Source organism: Phoca vitulina, unplaced genomic scaffold, assembly GCF_004348235.1.
Source record: "Phoca vitulina isolate PV1807 unplaced genomic scaffold, GSC_HSeal_1.0 scaffold7, whole genome shotgun sequence".
NCBI lineage: Eukaryota > Metazoa > Chordata > Mammalia > Carnivora > Phocidae > Phoca > Phoca vitulina.
Window position 1 is genome coordinate 37,147,970 of NW_022589710.1, and position 14,883 is coordinate 37,162,852.

At 39.9% G+C, this 14,883-nt stretch overlaps 1 pseudogene; it reads right to left on the reverse strand.

The window, feature by feature from the left end:
- Window positions 1-5,279: 5,279 nt before the first annotated feature.
- LOC116632735 lies at window positions 5,280-8,013 on the reverse strand (annotated as a pseudogene).
- Window positions 8,014-14,883: the final 6,870 nt, after the last annotated feature.

Sequence of the window (14,883 nt, forward strand, 5' to 3'; positions counted from 1 at the left end):
GACTATAGGTAAAAGAAGTCCATGGGAGTGTTAGGCAAATGTCTTTGTGTCTACATAGTGATTCTTCCTTATAGAAACAAAATTTTTCTTAGACTATTCCATGTAAAGAATTATGAAAAAGTATAGTAGTGCCTTTAAAAAACACTTTACAAGGAAGTTTTTTACAAATAAAAATAATATGTAGAAACACAAGAAAGCAGGATCATATGCGCAAAATTCAAACATTCAATAAATATCTAGTGAGGGCCAACTACCTTATGTGCCAGGCACTGTGCTTAGATCTAAGATCGTAGTGGTGAGTGATGTACACTGGGATCCAGTTTCCATGGAACTTAAAAGTTGCATACTTTCTGGATTTAAGAGAGGGAGGCCTGATCATCCAAAACTTGTTTTTTAAGTAGGCTAGACGTAAGTAATAAATGAGAAACAATTTATAGTGGCTCGGTACTCAAGCTTTGGAGAGCCAAGTAGGGGTGCTACCCTGAGTTCATCCCAGCCCTCTTCAGCCTTATCTCCACCTCTACTCTCACTGGATTTTTGGCAGCTGAAGGATCAGCTGGGGTTCCCCAAGGCTCATTCAGGCAGGTTAGTCAAGTTTCCTGCCTTTCTTTTTTTTTTTTTTTTAAAGATTTTATTTATTTATTTGACAGAGAGAGAGAGAGCACAAGTAGGCAGAGGGAGAGGGAGAAGCAGGCTCTCCGCTGAGCAGGGAGCCGGACGTGGGGCTCGATCCCAGGACCCCAGGATCATGACCTGAGCTGAAGGCAGCCGTTTAACCGACTGAGCCACCCAGGCGCCCCAGTTTCCTGCCTTTCTTTGCAGCTATGCACATTCCCCACCTTGGTTCACTGGGGTATCAAGGAAGGAAACCCTTGGCAGCTACTTCTGAATTTACTGATCCCAATATTGGAAAGTGTTTCTGAGAGAAAAGGACCCCCAACGTCATGAGTTTCCTATCTCGAGGCTCCATCTGCTTCTGGAAAATTGGAAGCCATTTAGCTTACTGGCCTGCTTGCCTGTGCCGTATGGCATGGAGAATAATGCGGGGAGGGGGGGTCTGGCAATGTGGGATGACTCAGTCCTGCGTTGATATCCCCTGAGTGCACACAGTTGCCCAGGCATTCCAGCTAGAGGTGACACAGTCTTAGCCCTTGATGGATTTGTAATCTAAAGTTAACAGTTTTTACATTTAAAAGGAGAACTTAAAAATATACAGGTTAATTCCACTTCCTAAATATTTATTGATTGCCATTAGCTTGGGCCATTAAACACTATCTTTTTAAAGCCCCGTCTTTCTTTGCCCTCGCTAATGGAGCGTTCTCAATAATAGGCTTTTTCTCTTTCTTTAAAATGTTCTTCTACGGCTCTTCTCTTTAAACTAAACTAAGGAAATATTATCATAGCTGAAATCTTTCCCTATTCAGCTAGAAATGAGCATTTAACTTAAAACAGATTGCAGGGTAAGCTTTAAAGGGCCATTAATTAGTAATGATACCACAGGAGCAAGGTGACTGGATGGCTGAAATCGGGCAGAACAGGCCTAATTTTTGCTCTTATGTCATGTGACATTTGTCCTTCAGCAGTACATTAAAAATTACTGGATGAGGTAACTTGGTAGAATTTCAGCATGGTGCCGTGCACATGGAAAGTTCTCAGTAACTGTTCTCTGCCTTTTCCCCTCTCCTATCCACCTCCCTTGCTCTCACTAGTCACCCATGCCTTCCACCGCATTATGAAAACAATGCCTCAAACTCCCTCAACCTTTCTCAATTTAGAGCTTATCTCTTTGGTATCCCTTGCTTGGTTGACTCTCTTGATAATCTCTGGGCCACCCCCAGCTTTCCCTGTGGCCCTGCTCTTCCAGTCACCCATCCTCCACTGTGTATCTTCTTTCTCTTCCTCTCTGATGTTTCCTTACTTTAGTCAGCTAACATGCTCTATCGTAAAGTCCAACAAAACTTTCTCTCCATCCTTTTCTTCTTAAGTTACTGGCTCTTTTCTCCTACCTACTGGACCAAGCTTATTGGAAAGAGTAGTCTATGCTCCCTCTGGTTCCTCATCTAAAATCTGCTCTTTGCTTCTTGCAATCTGGCTTCTGTAGTTACTGAAATTGCTTTCCCAGAGATCAGTAATAACCTATTTACCAGATGTAGTGACCTCTTCTCATTCCTCTTCCACCTGTCCATGGCATGTGATGTGTTTATCCACTCTCCTGATTAAAATTTTTCTTACTGTTTTTATCTCTATCTGTCACTCTTTATCATGGGTGCTCTTTAACATCTCCCATGGCAGCATCCATTCTTAGCTGCTTCTGTTTTGCTCTTGATTTGGATGCAATAAGAATTAGCTAGGGAGCTGTCAAAAATCCAAACCCAGATTAAATCCAGTGAAATCTGATTAAATATACACCAATTAACTCTGATTTCTGATCCCACCCAGAAATCAGATTTAATTGATCTGGGGGTTGGATCCATTATAAATGCTCCTCAGCCTATTCTCAAGGACCACTAGGACTAAGAACCATAGCTCTACAATATCTACTTTTATCTCCAGTTCTTACATTATTCCTGTTACATAGACCCAATTTTTTAGCTCTTTGCTGAGCTTTTCAGCCTTAATGCTCCACGGCACTTCACTTTCTAGGTGGTCCAAATCAAACTCATGTTCCCAAGTCTAAGAACCTCTTCCTCTATGTTTATAGGGCTACCATTCTCTCAAGCTGGAGACCTAAAAGCCACCCTTAAAAATTCCCTTGGCTTTCCCCACTCAACTCACTTATTTGCCATGCCCTATAGATTTTATTGGTTTTAATCTATTAAAAAAGACCACTTTTAAATCTGTTCTCACTACCATCATCCAGTGCCCCATTTTAGGACCTTATTGCAATAACTCCTTACCTGGCTTCTCTGCTTTTCAGTCTTGTCCCTCTTCATTCCATCCTCCACCTGCTAGTAGATAGATCTGATTGTATCCACTCAATAACTACTACTGGATTTCTCTTACCCAAGAATAAAGTCCAAATTCCTTACTGAGGCCCTCACAATCTAGCCCCAGTTCTCTAAAACTACTCTCCTCTACCCTAGATTCCCACTCCATGATGTTCCCCATAATGCAGTCATAGTTCCTCAATCATGACATGTGTTCCTTCTTGCCTTTGCTTATACTACTCTAAGACTGGATTCAACTTAGATGGTCCAAATGAAGAGACTATTTAAGAGACACAGTCAAGGCAAAGGGAAACCACAAGAGTGTTTAAGACATCCAGACACTAGCAGAGTGGGAAGCTCTTACCTTCTACAGGCCCAAAGGGCCAAGGGGATGAAATACTGTCACCACAGCCTAGGGAGAGCTGGGGCCATGGGAAAGGGGGCCATGAGTAGGAGCTGTAGGCTGGGAAGGTTGCAGCCACTGCCAAACCACAGTGCTGAACCAGGGAGGGGACAGTGAATAAACACCCCAACCTCTCTCTCCTCCTGCCCTCTAATCTCTGGCATGTGTCTTTGATTGGCCAAACTCAACTAAAAGCCAGCCAACCACCAAGGATGGTCAGATGGTGTGGTCTCTAGATTATAAAGCAGGGCAGAGAGAGGCAGAGAAATGAATGGTGGTGTGTGGGAGGGGGAAATTAAATGGAGAAATTAATGGAATGGAAGTAAATGGAATTAAATGGGAGATTAAATGAACCGCAGAATTCCCCTTTCTATAGAGTAAAATCCCCTGTATCTTACAGGACATGGTTCAAATGTTGCCTTTTATGTCATCTTCCCTCATTTTCCAACCCCAAGATCCAGTTATTATTTCGTTCCTCTATGCTCCCTTAGCTGTTATGTCTACGTTACTGCAGCTATCAGTCTGACTTAAGATAAAATTATTTATGTGTCTGCATCCATCTTTTGCATCATATTTCATGCTGCTGGAGGAAGGGGATGGTGCTTCATTCAGCGCAGTGTCTTGCAGGTAACAGCACTCAATGACTGTTGGTTGAATTTAATTGCATTTTCATGTTATCGCCTTCTCCACCTCTGTCAGGGAGATTCATACATACTTGTAAACCACGGTCCTCACATTTTTTTTTTTTTTTAAGATTTTATTTATTTATTTGACAGAGAGAGACACAGCGAGAGAGGGAACACAAGCAGGGGGAGTGGGAGAAGGAGAAGCAGGCTTCCCGCGGAGCAGAGAGCCCGATGCGGGGCTCGATCCCAGGACGCTGGGATCACGACCTGAGCCGAAGGCAGACGCTTAACGACTGAGCCACCCAGGCGCCCCTGTCACATTTTTTACATTCCCACTCTTCTTAAGAGCTCCTTTTGGTCTTCTTCAGCTTCTTGCTTAATTTTCTCCTTCTCTTACCCCATTTCTTAAGTTAGATACTTCAAACCTCAGCTCACCCTCAAACTGGGAATACTGCTGTCACTGACCCTGGCAAGAGTCTCTAGCTTTAGTCCGTCTTAAGTGGCTCATATAAAATGTTTTTTTCTCTAATTGATGCATGCACCAAGCTTAAAAATGAAGTTGCAGAACCCAATTTTTTATTCTTCATTGGACTTGAAACTCTTCTGAATAGAAGTTATGCTTGGCTTCACATGTTTTGCATACAGAAAAGGCTGTGTGCTGCTTCTATTCTTTATAAATACCAATAGCAAGTGCAGCTAACATAGTTTTACTATGCAAACACTATTCCGCATTGATAGTTTTAATGCATATTCGTATGTGGTTTTGAGATTTCTATATGAAAAGGAGTATTTTTAGACCCAATGAAAATATTATTTTATATTTGTGACATTGCTAATGATAGAAATAATGGCAAAAATTATAATTGCATAGAAGTTCTGAGTTTTCATCTCAAATACTGTGTTTTTCATATTAAGAAGTTCAACTTTGCTCTTTTTTTTTAAACTTGCTTTTTCTTTCCTTAATATGCTCACTCCCACTTTCTTGAACACATGGAACATAGTTATTACAGCTGTTTCAATGTCTTTGTCTACTAATTTTATCACCTGTGTCATATCCTTTTCTTCTTTTTTTTAGGGAGACAATTCTGTTTATTGTTAACCAAGAAACAAAGTGTGGAGGTGCTCTATACGAGTGGTGATAAGATATAAAAGAGAGGTGGGGTGGAGACCCCATAATACACAGCATTATTCTGAGCGAGCTCCAGCTCTTCATTTTAACACTTGAACCAAGGACAGCCATCCTTTTCCACTAAGGCTGCAGAAGAATGGAAACCCAGACTCAGTTTATCAGCTCCTACAGGGCAGGCAGAGCAAGAGGCTATTTTAAGCTGATGGAAGAGGCCACTTGTGGTCTGTTGGGAGCCCCCACACCAGGCACAGAATGGATGCTGAAGGTGGTCCACAGCTGCCAATGGGGGCCAGTCTCTGCTCCCTAGTACTCAGCTTCTCTTGATTCTCAATGATAAGCTTGTCAATCAAATACAGTTGGCCTATGTGGACCTGTCGATGATTTATTCCAAGCTCTCTTTTGGCTTTATTCACTAGGGTTTGAATTTCTACAGGATCCTTTATTATTATCCTCCTGACATCATAAGTTCTTTAATTGTAGGTGCTGAAACGCTTGCTCTCTCTCAGCATTGCCTGTTACAGATCTAACATTTGTGTACTGCTGGAGGTTGCTATTCTGGAAAGAATAAATGAATGACTGAATGAATGAATGAATGAATGGGTCCTCTTCGAGGAGGTCCCAACTTTAACCTAACCCACAAAACTTCAGCCTGTGTAAAACCACAAAAGAAATAAAATAAAGTGCAATCTTGTTAGAGGGGCTCGGTCTTGCTAGAGGGCTGGGCCTCGGTCTCGGAGAGCCCACCTGTGTCAGATCTGTTTCTGTTGATTGACTGATTTGTTTTCCCCATTATGGGTTGTATTTCCTGCTTCAATTTGCATGCCTGGTAAAAAAAAAAAAGTATCAATAAAAATACTGGATTCCAGGCATTATGAATTTCACATTATTGGCTTCTTGATTCTTTCTTTCTTTCTTTCTTTCTTTCTTTCTTTCTTTCTTTCTTTCTTTCTTTCTTTCTTTCTTTCTTTCTGTATTCCTTTAATATTTTTGAGTTATGTTCTGGGACACAGGTAAGTTACTTCGAAACAGTTTGATCCTTTTGAGGCTTGCCTTTAAATTCTGATAACAGCAGACCAACCTTTAGAACTAAGGGCTCATTTGGCCTACTAAAGAGGCAATACCTTTCTGATACTCAAGCCAATGCCCAATGTGTTAGAAAGGTTTTCCATTTAGGCTCTTGGGAATGTGAAGTATTTCTAGCCCTGTGTGAATGCCAGTAATTGCTCCTTTCAGGTATTTTTTTTTTTTTCCTTGGCCTCGGGTAGTTTCCATATACATGTATGTTAATTAAAGACTCAAGGGGGAGCCCCTGCAGATCTCCAGTATTTTCTCTGTATGCAGCTTTCTCCTCTCTGGTCATCTACCCTACAAATTCTAGCTGCCTTAGCCAATCTGAATTCTCACTTCTGTCTCTTCAACTCCGGAAAATTGCCAGGCTTTGTTGGGGTTCCCTTGCCTGTGCCATAACCTGGAATCTCTCTAGGCAGTAAGCTGGGGGTAATCGTAGGTTCACTTCATTTGTTTCTCTTCTTTCAAAGATCACTGTCCTCTGCTGCATGTTGTCCAATATTTGAAAAGTACTGTTAATAGTTAACTGTTAATTGTTAACCCAAACCATTGAAATGGTTTTCATTTGTTTAAGGTAAAGGGTAAATCAGATCCCTGTTATTCTATCATGGCCACAAGTGAAAGTTACAGATTTGACTTTTAAATGGGGGATGGAGAGGTATATTAAACCAATTTTGTATCTGAAAAATAAGCTAGAGTATGACCATGGCTCAGTCATTTAACTTCTTCTTAGCTTTACCTTCCTCATCTGTAAAGTGAAGAGGTTGGTCTATATGATCATTAGGTTCTTCCCTGGTTCTTAAATTCTGTAATTATATAATTAAGCATAGGTTTACCTTTGCAGAGAAAATTGCTATATCGTCTTCAAAGTGATAGTTTAAAGATCCAGATCTATGAAACTTACTTTGCCATGGTAAAGTAAACTTAGAGGAGATTTGTTTTTAATGGATGAAGAAGGAATCTGGAGTTACAGACTTGGGAGGGACAATACAAATCCCATAGCACACACCTATGAAATGACTAAACAATTTGAAGAGGGTGAAATGTATAGGAATATTCTTAGTTTCATTATTGTTTACAGGGCCTAGATATCATGTATTGGACATAGTGAGGGGTCAATCAATATCTGTTGAATATCTCAGCTGATATTTGGATATATTTTCCTAACAAGGACAAGTAACTGAAAAAGCAATATATAGCAAAAGTTGGAAACAGACAAAAAACCCATCAACTTTGGGATTGATTAATGGTATATCCATATAATAGAATATTATACAATAATAACGATACTGAGGCACAGTGGTATGCATTAATATGGAATGCTTTCAAAAATATGTTGTTAAATAAAAATATGAGATCACTATCTGAATTTTTATACCCTTACTTATATATTCCCAATAAAAATATTTAAAAAGGAATTGAAAAAGCAATGTGTATAATAGTATATTATTTTATATAATCTATATTATGTATAAATAAAATCTGTTTAAGGGCTATATAATTATACACTCGGAGAATACATCTAGAAAGTATAGAATTGGTGTCACTAGTGCCTTAGGGAAGGAGGACTAGGGGACAGGGTGGAAGAGAGACTCATTTTTCTCTTTATGCCCTTTCATACACCCTTTGCATTTTTTATCATGTGCATATGTTATCTCATTTTAAAAACTGCTGCTACTTGATATGTACATATGTACATATATATTTTCTTTTCTTTTTCTTTTCCAGTAAAGTAACCAAAGTTCTCCAAAAGGGTTAGATTTCCATAAAGCAGTCTGGGAAATATCCCCCATCTCTAGATTACTTGCTTAAAGGAGCCAGGCCATACCCATTCTTTCTATTACTCCAGGGCACCTCCATGGCGTAATTAATTTCTTATTCCTTATAAAAAGAATCATCATGGTAGATACCTAAGTGACTGGCATCTGGAGCATCGTTCTTGTTTGAATATGGGAGAGAAAGCACAAGGCCATTTGTTTCCATGATTCTATATAGTATCTACAGTATTTAATTAACTTTTATACTCTAACCTACCCTTCTTTCTGGCTTCCAGAGGCGCTACCAAAAAAGCACAGGATGTAGGAGCTGAACAGTGAGGCTGTGTGATTCACAAGATGTTAACTTGTGGCCAAGTTGCTCCTTTCCAGTACTGCAGGTAACGTGCAAATAGGTTTGTAAGAGTGGAATGACACCCACAAAGTGGGGATGCTACCTAGTATGTTTTAGGAAGAGAGTTACACTTCTGGAAAGCTATCTTAAAAGAAATACTTTTAGCCATAACCTTTGTGTTCCTACAAGTGTCTGAGGCACCTCACGTAAAACCCAAGTATTTCCTGGAAGACACTGGAAGATATTTGGAAACATATGTGCAAGTCCCAAAGCAAAAATCCAAGGCTGATGCAAGTCAGAAAAAGTGCTAGGGCTTGCTATTATACATGCCTAAGGCATTTTCTTCTGACTGTTATCTGCTTTAGAATCTCTGGCGCTGTTGCTAGTTTTGAATTCTTGAAATGCCAATGTAGCAAGTAGATAGTTAATGCCAGAAAGATGCCTCCTAGATCTCACTAGCCAATGAAAGAATATGAAGAATAAGATTCCTGACTTCAAGAGGCTTATTTTTGTCATATGGGAGATATTATTGTGTAGAAATATTGTGTAGAAATGATTATAATATGTGAATAATAGGAAGGAAAACATTGTTATTGAAGGGGGAAATGTTATTTTGATACAAATATACAATACCGTATGTACATATATATATATGTACAGTGTTTTTGGTGGATTATACATTGGCAGGAAGAGTCCTGCTTTCCTCCCCAACCTGAGCCAAAGATCAAGAATTTAACAAAAGGGAGGACACTACTTATGGTGCCAGATCTAGCAAATAAAAATGCAGGATGCTCAGTTAAATTTGAGTTTCAGATAAACAACAGGTAATTTCTTAGCATAAATATGTCTTATGCAATATTTGGGACATACTTATACTAAAAAATGATTTGTTGTTTATCTGAAAGTCAAATTTAGTTGGATATCCTGTATTTTATCTGCCAATCCTAGATGCTCATAGAGTAGGAGTAGATGCATTTTTTGTTGTTTTTCCCTCACCTCTTGGTTCCCTCATGGTAAGATGAGTTGCTATTGACACCTTCCAAGAATTGGGTGAGAATACAGCTGAATTCTTGCTATGCTGCAGAGCCAGAATGGAGGAACAGGCTATAGATTGACTTGCCTCAAGAACAACTGTGAGACAGCCTCCTCCTCCCCCACAAATAAACCAGATGGAGGTGACTTTATCATGTATAGGATGGAAGTTGAGCTTTTTAATTTGGGTATTAAAGGAAAAGGTGACTCCTAAAGGCTGGAGGACTTGAAGAAATTCCATACCATAGAAATTTGTGGAGGGAGTGAGGGTGGAGATTTTGTAAGCTGGGTCAGTGAACGCTGGCTATGAGCTGGGGTGCACCTGCTATGTGGAGTCAGGCTGAGGGAGCTCCTGGTTTCATGTCACACTAGCTTCCAGAGATGGAGAACACAGGAGTGAGAAGACAAAAGTAGTGATTAGGATGCATAGGTGGGTTTGTTCAATGAATTGTGGAGGGTCTTGGAGACCACGTTAAAGATTTTGGGCTTAGTCACAAAGCAGTGGGACTCCTCTGGAGGTTTCTGAGCAGGAAATGTCATGATCAGGGTTATGCCTTAGGAATATTAGTCTTGCAGCTCTTTATAGAGGGATTGTGAAGGGGTGAAGGAGTGGAGACCGGGTGATCAATTGAGAGGGGATATGGTCAAGGCTACTGATAGTCCGTATGGCATCTATATGTGAATTACAAAAGGTACCCCTCCCCTGAGGGGATGCAGACCAGGGCACTCATTTTGGCAAAAGACTGCCAAGCCACATGGTTTGGTTCTAAACCAGGGGCTAGATTTCAGCCCCCATTATCCTCTCAGTCACCATCATAGTTGGTTAATTAACACTAGCGGCTTAATGCAATGAAGATTTATTCCTTGCTCGTGTCACAGTCTGCTGCTTGTAGGGTGGCTCTTCTCCTAGTGGACACTCAGGCATCCTTGCAACCTACCTCTATCTTATAGTGAGTCCATCTGAAATATCTAGCCTCCAAGATCACCAAGGCAGGGGAAGAAAGAGCTGGAGGTTCTTACAGAGGCACTTAAAACCAGAGTAGGAAGTAACTTAATATCATTTCTGTCTGCAACCCATTGGCTAGAACATGGTTCCAACTTGACTAGCAAGGAGGCTGGGAAATATGAAGGATGAGAGTAAGTTGTGCTGCTCTGAGTCTAGAAAACATTGGAAGATGATTCTAAGGATATTAGGGGAAATCCGATGTACTTTATTCAACTTTCATTTCAACTATAATAAAAAAAGCAATATGCTTTTTCTTGTACAAGCAATTTATGTACAAGCAATTTTCTTGTACAAGCATAGATGTACAAGCATCTATGTCTAGCAGTTTGGTTGTTCTAGAACTGTGTTTGTGGGAAATTATGAGTCATAAATATAGGAAGTATCTCCAGATATCATATGGTTCATGCTACTCTGTCAGAGTATGACTGACTTAAACCTAAAACCATTAAATATATATATACACACCCAAGTTAGTTTGTGTCTGTAAAAATTTGTCTTACTTCATCCACATGTGATACTGGAGTCTAGATTTGTTGTAATGATTGTAAAATTTATCCCACGTGCTTTGATGAGCAAAGTGGTAAGTGGTAATTGGGAGACAATGAAGAAGGATTAAAAACTCTCTTACACAGAATCAAAATGATCTGTGTGCAACCCTTGTTTACCAGAGCTTCAGTTAGCCTCCCTATTGCTAAGTTAAGCTCACAGAAGACAAAGGTACTCTTCGAATATTCAAAATACTATTGCATGATCTCAGACAATCAAAATAGACCCCTGAACAATCAGAATTTTGTCATATTGGTGAATATCAGCCCTGATATACAACCAAGGACACTTTAAGTACAAGGTCATGAGGAATCATGCAGAGTTTAAATAAATATTTCAGACTCATCCCTGTGGTGTCCATGTGTCTTAGACTTCCAGGAAAATTCAGATATTAAGTACTAGATTTAGTTGTTAGATTTAGTTTCATTCCATTTGGTGAATAAAATATGATCACCACAGTCACATCTATCTGGGAGGAGTCAGTAAATGCTTTCATTGTAAGTTGGAGGGGAGAACTAATTAAGCACATTTTGTCTTAAAGGCACACAGAATATTAAAAGTAAAAGGGCTGCATAGGTTCTTTTATTAGGCCCTTATTCTAAAAATGAAAAATACTCCTATAAAAGGAAAGACAAAGTTAATTGGATTTCTTCTATTATTTAGGAATGTGGACATAAGTATGTGGAAGGTTTCTTAGGATACTCTAAAAATAGCTATTAAAAGGTGTTACAACTTCCTTGGAAACCATTTGCAGGATCTAACAACATGTAAAGACAATTTTTTTTAGTCAAATCCTTTCCGTTGACATAAAGTCACTTTCTTCATTCATTCATTCACTCATCCATTCACTTAATGTTCACTGAGCATCTCCCATAGACCAAGCACTATTCTAGACACTGGGGACACCACCTAATTCAATGATCCTTTGCTAGGATTTTGCTTTTTTGTAAATGAAATATTGAGCCTGACAGAATATTGGATTAGGATCAGAAGACCTGAATTCTAAATGTGATTATACTGAACTATGACTTATATTAATGGTATCAAATAAGTAGTCCCCCAAGCCCAAAATCTTATTCATCTTTAGTACTTTTCCACCTAATCCATTATCACGTCCTTCACGATTTCTGAAATTCACCTCCTGCTGTCCATTTCATCTTCTGGTTATCTCATGTTTAAATTACTTTATCCAGAGCTGTGCCACATGGGATTGTGTCAGTCATCTACTGCATGTGGTGGAGATATCAGTGCCCACCAAACATCCATGCGCTCCTTTGTATTTCCCAGTCCCCCTTGTTGTTAATTCAGAGCTATAGGACTTCTTCTTTTTTTAAAAAGATTTATTTATTTATTTTTAGAGGAGGGGTAAGGGGCAGAGGGAGAGAATCTTCACGCAGACTCCCTACCGAGCGTGGAGCCCAACCCGGGGCTGGATCTCACCAACCATGAGATCATGACCTGAGCTGAAACCAAGAGTCAGATGCTTAACCAACTGAGCCACCCAGGTGCCCCAGAGCTATATGCTATTTATATATTAGATATTCATAAACTCTTTATTTCAACACCTGACAGAATTAGCTTTTAATGAAACTTGTCTGTAGATTAGCTTTTAAAATGTCTATCTCTCCTATGTGAAGACAGTTTTGTTCCATTATCATAGGGCTTTCACCTTTTCACTGATTTTAAAAGGAGCCATGAGTGTTGCCTTTATGTAATTCATGATTTCTTCTGAGCTCACTTTGTGACAGCATAAGGGGGGGCTGAGTCATTTTGTTGGTGGTCCGTGTGGAGACAAACTCCAACAGAGTCCACCTGACTTCATAAACTAAACATTTACTGGAAACAATGCATCAGAGAATTTGCAAAGACCAATAGGAAGGCTGAGCTTGAGTCGAATTGCTAAGTACTGGGGACCGAAGGACAGAATGGTAAGATCTATATGTGAATATTAGAAAGATGAGGAGAGTTGTCAAAAGCCAAAGGGGAAATGAGGGAAAGGACTACAGCAGGGGGTCAGGGATGTCAATCCCTGTGTGTAGCCACCTCCTACCTCTGCCACAGGGTTTGCCATGCTCAGGCCCACAGTCCCTGCTGAAGGGGCAGCCACCGCCACCTTGACACAGTAGTTTGGACTGTGAATGAATACCTGACTGAAGGCCGGAACACCCGTGACTTAGTAGAGAAAGATATGAAGACCCGACAAGATTTCCCTCTCTGGAGAATGTGAATCAAGAAACCGAGAAAGTTAAGGTTGTGTCTTATACTATGAAAAAGATAAAATTATACGGGAACAAAAATCATGAGCCCCAGAAACCAAAAGGTAGAATAAAAACCAGAAGTCAGTCGGTACTGAGAGAAGAGCAGGAGAGCGGAGAATGAGTTGGGGAACGTGAGAGGGTTGGAGATGTGGATCAGATCTCCAGTTGCCTTGGTATCTGATGGTGCTTCAGCCATAGGGTCAGTTTCAGTTCATGTATTTTGAACTGAAAACAGTTCAAATCCCCCTTTCCTTGGAGTAACCCAAGTTATCTGGTTTCTTGCACCTTAAAGAGCTCAGGTAAGCTGGATGAGCTTCTCAGCCATTTGGCAGAAGTGCCCAGAAGACAGGGAGTGTATTTTAAACTAAATGATCAGCCTTGAAAGAAATATAAGTTAGCTCCCCTTGACCCAATCTCCCCTTGACCCAAGTAGACTTGTAAACTGTGCCAGCACAGTTTATAGGGGGTTGTTTTTAGAACCTTTACTCTTTGTTTTAAATACCAACACTTGTATTTTAGCATGTACTGCAGAACCGAAATGACATCCAGCCTTCAGTTCAGGAAATCTTGCCAATCACCTATTTCTTTTCTTCCTGAGATTCTGTTTTCATGTTATCTTGACTTTGGATGTAGGTCAGATAATAATAATAGTGTCCACAAACGCTTGCTTTAGCTCAGGGTTTTTGTAGGGCTCTATAAATGGCTAACATTTGTTGTGTGCTAAATCTGTGCCAGGTGCTGTTCTCAAGAGCCTTACATGTAATAACTCATTTTACAGTCATGACAACCCAATGAGGTAGATAATATCATCCTTCCCATTTTACATGAATGAACAAAATGACACACAGTTTTAAAAAAGTTTCCCAAGGTTCTCATCGCTAATAAGTGGCAGTGCTTGGATTCAAAGATAGTTAAAATCTACTTTCTGGACCATGACTCCATACTGCCTTGTTCCCATGGAAACTGTAGAAGATCCTGACTAACCAGAGGTTATGAGTTTCTTGATCCCCCTGGCAGGTATGTCGCAATGAAAATTAATTAACTCATTCAGCAAATATGATACATAGTGGTGATCAAGACAGAGAGGCAGGGGCTCTGCCCTCAAGGGACCTTCTGGACTTTCAGACTTTTGTCAGTTTGGTTAGAGTTAGGTTTTCCCCTCAGAATCTAATTTTCCCTCCAGTGAACTCATAAGATAGACTTTTGCCCCTGCAAAGCAGAACCTTAGAACTTTGGTGACTTCAGCAAGGCCCATTCTTACTGGAGCAAATATTTATAACATAGTGACACTGGTAATTTTTTGTCTTTTTTGGCTGGAATTTTTCTTTCTGATTTTTTTTTTTCTCTTGCACCTATTCCATCCTTCCCCAGGCTGTATCTTTGTTTTTGGTTTAAAATTTTTCAATATAGTAATATGTACTTGTCTTTGTTATATCTCTTTCAAATCTTTTTGGATTTATTTCTCTTTTTATGGAGCATTAAGGATCCAACTTAACAATTTATCAGACCACTATGGCATTGTATCAGGATTAGGTTCAGTGGCATGTAACAGAAAAACCTAGAAAATGGTGGCTTAAATAAGAAAGAAGCTTATTTATTTATTTATTGTTTATTTGTTTGTTTATTCACATGAAAGAATTTCAGAGGTAGCAGCCAGCCCCCCACTGGCATGGAGGTGCCACAAAGTTGTCAGGGAACCAGCTCCTTCCTCGCTATTATGCTATGCCCAGGGTTTGGCTATCTTTCCCATGGTCCAAAATGGCTAAAAGGGCTCCAGTC